Source organism: Andrographis paniculata, unplaced genomic scaffold (genome assembly GCF_009805555.1).
Source record: "Andrographis paniculata isolate CXL003 unplaced genomic scaffold, ASM980555v1 Contig86END, whole genome shotgun sequence".
Lineage (NCBI taxonomy): Eukaryota > Viridiplantae > Streptophyta > Magnoliopsida > Lamiales > Acanthaceae > Andrographis > Andrographis paniculata.
This window is the reverse complement of record NW_026137624.1, coordinates 2,700,139-2,708,350: the sequence shown is the minus strand read 5'-3', so window position 1 is coordinate 2,708,350 and position 8,212 is coordinate 2,700,139. Positions and strand designations below refer to the sequence as shown.

At 38.9% G+C, this 8,212-nt stretch overlaps 1 long non-coding RNA gene across 1 annotated transcript; it reads left to right on the top strand.

The window, feature by feature from the left end:
• Window positions 1–6,749: 6,749 nt before the first annotated feature.
• Window positions 6,750–7,886, top strand: LOC127242218 (uncharacterized). The gene is made up of 3 exons (XR_007836753.1): window positions 6,750–6,863; window positions 7,065–7,277; window positions 7,764–7,886. It is a non-coding gene; the product is annotated as an uncharacterized LOC127242218 (long non-coding RNA).
• The last annotated feature ends 326 nt before the right edge of the window (window positions 7,887–8,212 follow it).

The following is an 8,212-nucleotide window of genomic DNA, read 5'->3' as shown; positions in this document are numbered from 1 at the left end:
GTTTATGATTGTTGAATTAAATAGGTACTTTTGATCCGATATTTTATTTGATTCAATAGTTTAATGCCAATTCAAGTAGGGTATCCGTAATTATACATTTATTTGAATTGGTGGCGTACAGGTTGAGTAGTTACATCCCGTGGATTATGCAATCAAATTTTAACTATTCTGCGTAGGTAGTAGTAATTCGAACTAAGTTTTCTAAATCGTAATGCAATTAGGCGGTTATTATCTTTAGTTCTCTTTGAGAAGTTCTATAGAAGTAGTTGTTCGGTATTTTAAGAATGTACAAGGAATCAATCATGTTGTAGATTGGCGACATTAATGGTATCAGTCCCATTACTTGCATGTCAAATATCTATTTGGAGGAAAACACCAAACCTTGCTTACTACTCTGTTTTGATTAACGGAGACCTTGGGGGATTTTTTAAATCCTCCAGGGGGGTCCGGCAGGGAGATCCGTTGTCGTCTACTTTATTTGTGCTTGCGGCGGACCTATTGTCGAGGGGTTTGGAGCGTCTTTACCAGGGACATCCGGAGCTTTACTTTCGATGTAGATGAGGGTTTCGGTTGTCTCACTTAGCATATGCCGATGATGTGCTGATATTTGCGAGTGCCTGTGGGGTGCAGATGAGCTCTTTGACGACCTTTTTGGCTGATTATGCGAGGATCACCGGCCAAAAGGTCAACTGTAAGAAGAGCTCGATTGTTTTTAGTCGACGATGCCCGGGGGAGGTTCGGGAGCAGCTTCAGCCAGTCACGGGCTTCAGAGTGGCTGACCTCCCCCTTACTTACCTTGGTGCGCCCCTCTATGTGGGGAATCAGAGAAGCATTTTGTATGAGGAGCTGCTGGGGAAGCTTCGGAGATACTTGAGCCGCTGGGATTGGGCTGTCTTATCACATGGCGCTCGATTACAGCTTATCCGGAGCACACTTTTATCCCTACCACTATATTTACTTCAGGTTTTGCATCCCCCACAGTCGATTCTTCATGAGGTTGAGCAGATCTGTGCGCGTTTCTTTTGGGGCTCGTATCATGGTCACCGCCAGCGTCATTGGATTTCATGGGTGGATGCGGCACGGCCACATGACGAGGGTGGTCTGGGTGTTAGGCGTTTATCGGATATGGTTCATGCCTTCTCTATGAAGCTTTGGTGGAAGCTTTGTGAGGGTTCCTCGTTGTGGGCGCAGGCGATGCGGCATAAGTACTTTAGCGATTCCTTCCCGGGTAGAGCCTCTTGTCGGATATACGACAGCCCGGTGTGGAAGCGCTTGTGCCGCGTTAGGGAGGAGGTCCAGGCGCAGATATATTGGACTCTAGGTCGGGGGGAGTGTTTCTTTTGGGAGGACAGATGGTTCGGGGAGCAGCCCCTTTCGACCTTCCGGGGAGACAGCCGGCCGCCTCCGTCGATACTGGTCTGGGATATGTGGACAGAGGGGTCGTGGGATATTGGGCCACTACGTGCTTATCTTCCGGAGGCTTTAGTACAGCGTGTTATTGAGATCCCCTTCGACAGGTTGACAGATGATCGGATGAGCTGGATGGCTTCGGCATCCGGTACATTTACTACGTCCTCAGCTTGGGAGCTTTCTCGGGACACAGGGGTACAGAGTTGGCTTTCGGGTTTACTATGGTCGCAGATTCTGACCCCGACGATGTCGGTATTCTTGTGGAGACTGTTTCGGCGGCGTATACCGATGGATGAGATCCTTCAGCACTATGGGATCCTGGTTGTATCACGATGTCATTGCTGTTATGCGGCGATAGAGACTATCTCCCATGTCTTTATTGCTTTGGGAGTTGCCAGGAAAGTTTGGGGGCACTTTGCAGCATTATTTGGGGTATCATTGCCGGAGACATACACTCCGCATTTGTTGGTGTCATCATGGAGACTCTCTTCGGCGCGTCCTCAGAGCATTAGGGCGTATGTTCCGTTGCTGATATTTTGGTTCATTTGGACGGCTTTGAATGACGCGAAGCACAGGGGGCTTCGTATGTCTTTCGAGAGGATCATCTGGCGGATTCACGCACACTTGCAGACTCTATGGTGGGCTAGGGTCCTTCAGCGTCGACATTGGGAGGGTGATTTCCATATTGCTGATGAGCTTGGATTTCGATATCCCCCTACGGTTCCTCGGCCTCCGATTATAGTGCGTTGGGAGGCACCGTCTCCGGGATGGTTCAAGCTTAACACCGATGGTGCTTCGCTTGGCAATCCCGGAGCGGTTGGAGCGGCTGGTCTTATACGGGATTCGGCTGGAGCAGTGCTCGTCGCATATCAGGTTCCGATTTCACACGCGACGAACACTCTGGCAGAGCTGACGGCGATTCAGAGGGGAGTTGGGATTGCGATTGATCAGGGATTGGTGCCGTTATGGATCGAGACAAACTCGACGGCATGTATTTCTCTGATCTCCTCCTTGATGAGTCATTGGTCGCTTCAGAGGTGTCTTCTTACTCTTCGCATGCGCTTACGGGATACGACTTGGAGGATCTCACACATTTATCGGGAGGGGAACCGTGTTGCGGATATTTTGGCGACGACAGCGGTCTCCCTTCCGACGGAGCGGATACTTCTTCCGATGGATCTCCCTCGGGCGACTAGAGGCCTCCTTCGAGCGGATGCCGACGGACTTCCGGGCTTCCGTTTCCGGTTGTAGGCCTCGTCTTGGTATGATTTTACTTACTTTTTTATACTTTGGCTTGATAGGCTTAGTGTTGGTTGGTGTTGATGACTTAGGCATTTTTGCCTTAGGATAGATACTTTGATTACCTAGGCCAGTCATTCATGTTTGTTTACTTGGACTATGTAGCTCTACTAAGAACTACGTATGGTTTGATCTCGTTCGGGTACGTAGGCAGCCCACTTTGGGTTCAGCCACTGCTTAAAAAAAAAAAAACACAACGAAGAATAAATAAAAACATGCAATAGGTTGTCGAAAATGAGGTAACCAAATTGTTGGATGCCAACGTGATTTTTTTTTGTTTGATAGCGAGTGGGCCAGTCCTTCTTAAATGGTGTCTAATAAGGATGGTTTTGTAAAGGAAATCAATGATAAATGACAAGTATTCATGGCCAGACCAATTAAATGCTGGAAATTTTGTATTGACTACAAAAATTTAAATGATGTAACCCGAAAGAACCATTTTCCACTACCCTTTTTGAACCAATATTTGGAGAAAATAACTTTCTGTAAGTTCTATTGTTTCTTAGTTGGCCATTCGGGTACCATCAGATGTTAATCAATCCTAATGTTGTATAGAAAACTACATTTACTTGTCCACATGACACGTTAGTTACATGAGAATGCCATTTGGTGTTTGTAATGCTCTTGTGGCCTTCTAACGATGCATGTACCATATTTTTAGTGATATCTTTGACTCTTGCATTAAAGTTTTTATTGATGAACTTTATTTATATGGAAAGACCTTTCTAGTGTGCCTCTCGAAGCTAGAAAAGATTCTTGTTTGTTGTATTGAGTCCTATTTAGTTCTAAGTTGGGAGAAATGTCATTCCATGGTAAATCAAGGAATCATTCTTGGCCTCAAAGTCTTCATCAATGGGATCTATGTTAATAAAGGAAAAATAAGTGTAATCGTGAAGATGTTAGGTCTCAACTACAAAAAATTTGTATGAAGTTTCTTAAGCCACACTAGATTTTATTGCCAATTTATCAAGCACTTAAACAAGATTTTGCAGCCTATAACAGCTCTATTGTGTAAAAAATTTCCTTTTATATGGTAAGAGCAGTGCGAAGAGGGATTTCAAACATTCAAAAAAAAAAAAAACCATCACTTCGCCTATTATTCAAGCACCAGATTGGAAGCATCCATTTGATTTTATGTGCGATGGTAGCGATGCAATAGTAGGAGCCATGCTAGGGCAACAAATTGATTAAAAGCACCATATTATCTATTATGCATGCAAAAATCATGACAATGCACAATGTAATTACACTATAATAAAGAATAAAATATTGGCGATTGTCTTCGCTTTTGAGAAGTTTAGACCTTATGTGGTTTGTTCAAATACATTCATCTACATTGATCATGCAACTCTAAATATCTTTTAGAAAAAAAAAAAAAGGATTCAAAACTGCAACTGATAAGAGGAGTCATTCTATGTAAGGATTTGACATTAAGAGCACAAATCCTGCGGGTTGTGATAATCCAGTCGTTCTTATCTAAGCAGAATCCATCCAAATTTCTAGTTATCGGGGATTAATTTATGCTTTCCTGATGAACCTTAGTTATTTGACTTTGGTAAGGACTCTATTATTATCGATGCGTATCTAACTATGAAAAAATACCTCACATTCTACACAAGTGTGATGGTTCTTTTGTAGGTGGTCATTTGCAAGTGAGCACACGACTACAAAAGTTTTTCACTTAGAATTTTATTAGCCAACTCTACACTTGCTCTCAAAAATTTGTTATGAAATGCAACATGTGCCAATATTTAAGAATATTTTTAGATTGCAATGAAATTTCATCGAAAGGTATTTTGGAAGTTGATATAGTTGATCACTATCAAAAAAATGACCATTTGTAGCGAAATCTCATCCGCTACAATTTTTTTGTTGCAAAAGCTATTTTTTGTTCCGGATATTTTCGTAACAAATAGTTTTTTCGGTTTGATCAACATTTTTCTTTTGTTGCGGTATTTTTTTCGTTACAATTACAATACTTTTTATTTTAAATTTCATACTAAATCTAAAATAATCTAAATTAATATATCATATACATATCATATATATATACACATATATAATATTTATATATTAATATGTACAAATTGAAATTAAAAAAAAATTATTTAAAATTGAAACTATTATATACAATAAAAATTAAAATTAAAATTAAAACTAAAATATTTTTAAATAAACCCTAGCCACCCAATTCATATATTCTGTTTCGTTTTCTTTGTTCTTCTTCTTTCCTTTCTTCTTCGTCCTCTTCGTTCTTCTTCGTCTTCTTTGTTCTTTTTTGTCCTTCGTTCTTCTTTTTCTTCTTCTTTTTCTTTCCTTTTCTTCTTCTCCTTCCCATACGTCCGCCTTCACCTTCCTTTAATTTCTCCGCGCTGCACCCTTGAACGGCGCGTCATCTCCACCTTCGTCGGCCGTTAATCGCGCTCCGCCGCCGTCTTCCTCGACCTGTCGATAGCGAGTCACCACTGCCTACCAACGTCCTGAAATGCCAACCCTAGATCTTTCCGTGAGTTTGGATTTATTTATTGTTCTGTCTTATTGTTTGTTGTCGATGTTTATTTAGATGGAAGAAAATTTCAGTAAGATTGGACCAATAAGAAGATGCTTTATGGTTACCAAAAAATGTAGGCTAATCTAGTGCCCACGTTGAATTTCAGGATCACCTGAAACAAGTTTATGATTTTAAATATTGTGGACAACCAAAAGAATAATACTTACATGGGATGGAATTGATTTTAAAATTGCTTGTTTTGAAGTCAAAAAATCATGTTTGTTTTATTTCTTCTACTACCAAAAACATTTTGTCTAGACTAAGCTTTTATTTTTGGTTGGTCTTTGCTTGTTTTTATATTAGGATCAAGTGAGCATCGAAGGTGGCTATGTTCAATTGTAAGTAAAATTTGCTTTTTTAATAATTTTTTTCTGGATTTTATGAGTAGTACTAGTTTTGATATTGATTCTCAATTGTAAGTGTTGCCATTGGAGATACTAATCGTTCCATTGAGTTGAAGAATTGTTCAGCTGTTGGAGGTAGAAAGATTCTAGTTAAAAATGCCATGTATGGTGCTCATCTTGAGCAGCTTCGAACAAAAGACAATGAAGGTGTGTTATTTTCAAATTGTTGCATCTTTTATGTGTCTTTCTTGCCTCACCATATAACACATTGGCTGATAGATGAATATTGTGTTCGTTTCTTGTTTCAAATTTATTTTTTACAAGTTTATGATCATTTTGAATTTTTGTTGGGATTCTTAATTTTCTTCTATTCAATATGGAGATGCTATCAAACTAGAGAGTAACAATAATAAGGCTTTGTAATTCAATATGGGTTATGTATATGAGGTTTATATCTAATTTGGAACAGGAATTTGGGCTGAACTTGAGCAATTTTGATTGAAGTGCCGCTCATGAATTTATTTTACTTTAGTCCAGATTTAATTTGCATCCGTTGTTTAGCTCTTTGGAAGTGTGGATTTGTGGTGTAGAATGTTATCGTGTATGAATTAGCTATTATTAAACTAAATATTTAGAATATTTAATTAGGCTTATTTAGAATATTTAACAAATATTGATGTAAAACTAACACTCTTTCATTAGGCTTATGAGAAGCTGTATACTGCAGGGAGTTCAAGTTGAAGCTGAAGCAGAACCATGAAAAGTTAGCCATGAACAAAAATGCTGCTCTTTATCCTGATACCAAATACTATTTATTGCCCACCTCTTGGCTGTCAAAGTGGAGAAACTATATTAATGCTAGTGGGAAAAATGCTCCTTCTGCCGAAGTAGATACGATCGATACTGTTATTGATAAGCTTCTGTGTAAAGAGGTTTTCTGCAATCCTTTTTTCTTCCTTTTTTTTTCCATCTTTATTCTGAAATTTGTTCTTTTTGTTTCTTCAATTCGTTGTGTGAACCTTTGGGGCAGTAAATTTGCACAATGCTAGTCATGTCCCACGGTGTTAGGTGGTGGATACCTTATATATGGCACTCGTGTAAACTAAGAGTTGGCTATATTTCTTCTACTCTCTGTCACTATAATGTACATGATATATATGCTTCCTGACTTCCATAATTTGAATCAACATTGTAGACTACTCGAGAGGCCCCCAGAACTCGTTTGGAAGAGGGATCTTATTTTCCAAAAGTCTGCTGCTGTAAGTGTTTTCTGAAATATCGACTTTCTTTTGCCTCAAGCTCCTTCACCCTTTCTCTAATATGTCATGTTGATCTTTTTTAAGAAAAATTTGTTGGTGGGACTTTATTTTCATATTTGATCAAATCCTTCAATACTTGTGAAGCCAAACTATGCTTGAGTAGTTTAATATCATGTTTCCATTTTTCACTTTGTATTCTAGGCAGATCAACTGACATTTTTTACGGAGGATGATTGGAAATTACTCTGTGAAGATTGGGGTGGCACATTGTCCAAATGTATTGCTCCCAGCATTGAGATTGATGATACTGTGCAATAAATCAAAAAGGAGATGCCTGCTTCTGAGGAGCGTATTAACATATCTGAAGTCAATTCTAGTCAGTGTGGTAGGCCTACTGTTAAGACTTCTCCACAGGTAATTATGGATCTATCTTCCATACTTCTGCTCATGCATTATAGATTATTTGTTTGAGTTTTATGGAATCCTAGTCTTCCATAATTTCTTATACCATCACTTACTCTGATTAAAGTTAAAGTAAATAAGTCTAAAATTGTGATCGGTTGAATCTAATCCTTGTCATGTGGTGCATGTTGTGTTACACATTCCCATGATACTGTCTTTGTGGGTTATCTATTGTGCTTTTGTTGGTAAGTTAGGCATCCTAAAGTAACTGCCACTGCCAAAATGTATAAGGTATATGAAAGGTGAAGTTAACCAAACATAGCTGCAATGCAGTATGAGTGTACCTATTATTTAGATAATTTATTGAGTGAGTTTGTGGACAGGTAAAACAGTTGTATCTGTGTCTTGGCTTTGAATTGGTTGCTGAGCCAGTTAAGTTACCTTCTCTGATGTCAGATTTGTGCATGTCATCAAGTTTATTTTCTCCTTTATCAGTAGGTTTGTGAGGAGTGTATTGGTGAAAGGGAAAGCTCTGAATTGGTGATGAAACTTAATTATACCAATGAGGATATTTGTGTTTGTTTAATCCGCGGTAAGGAGCCTCCCAAATCAATCTTGGAAGCTTCAAGATACTATTTTTTTTTTTTTGTTATTACTAAAAATAAGGATACTCTTTTTGTTGTGAAATTGTGTTTGTTACAAATACCGGTACAAAAAATTATGAATGTCGTTTAAAATATTTTTCTGACAATCAGTTTATTGTAACAAAAATTAAACCGTAACAAAAGCCATTACAAATGCATGAACATTTATTGTAACAACTCTTATATTACGAGAAACATCCGCTACAAATAAATCAAAAAACATTGGTAGCGTTACAAAAACCGTTACAAAAAGATTTCTCACGCGCGTTGATTGTCCACTTTTTGTTACGGAAAATGTCGGTA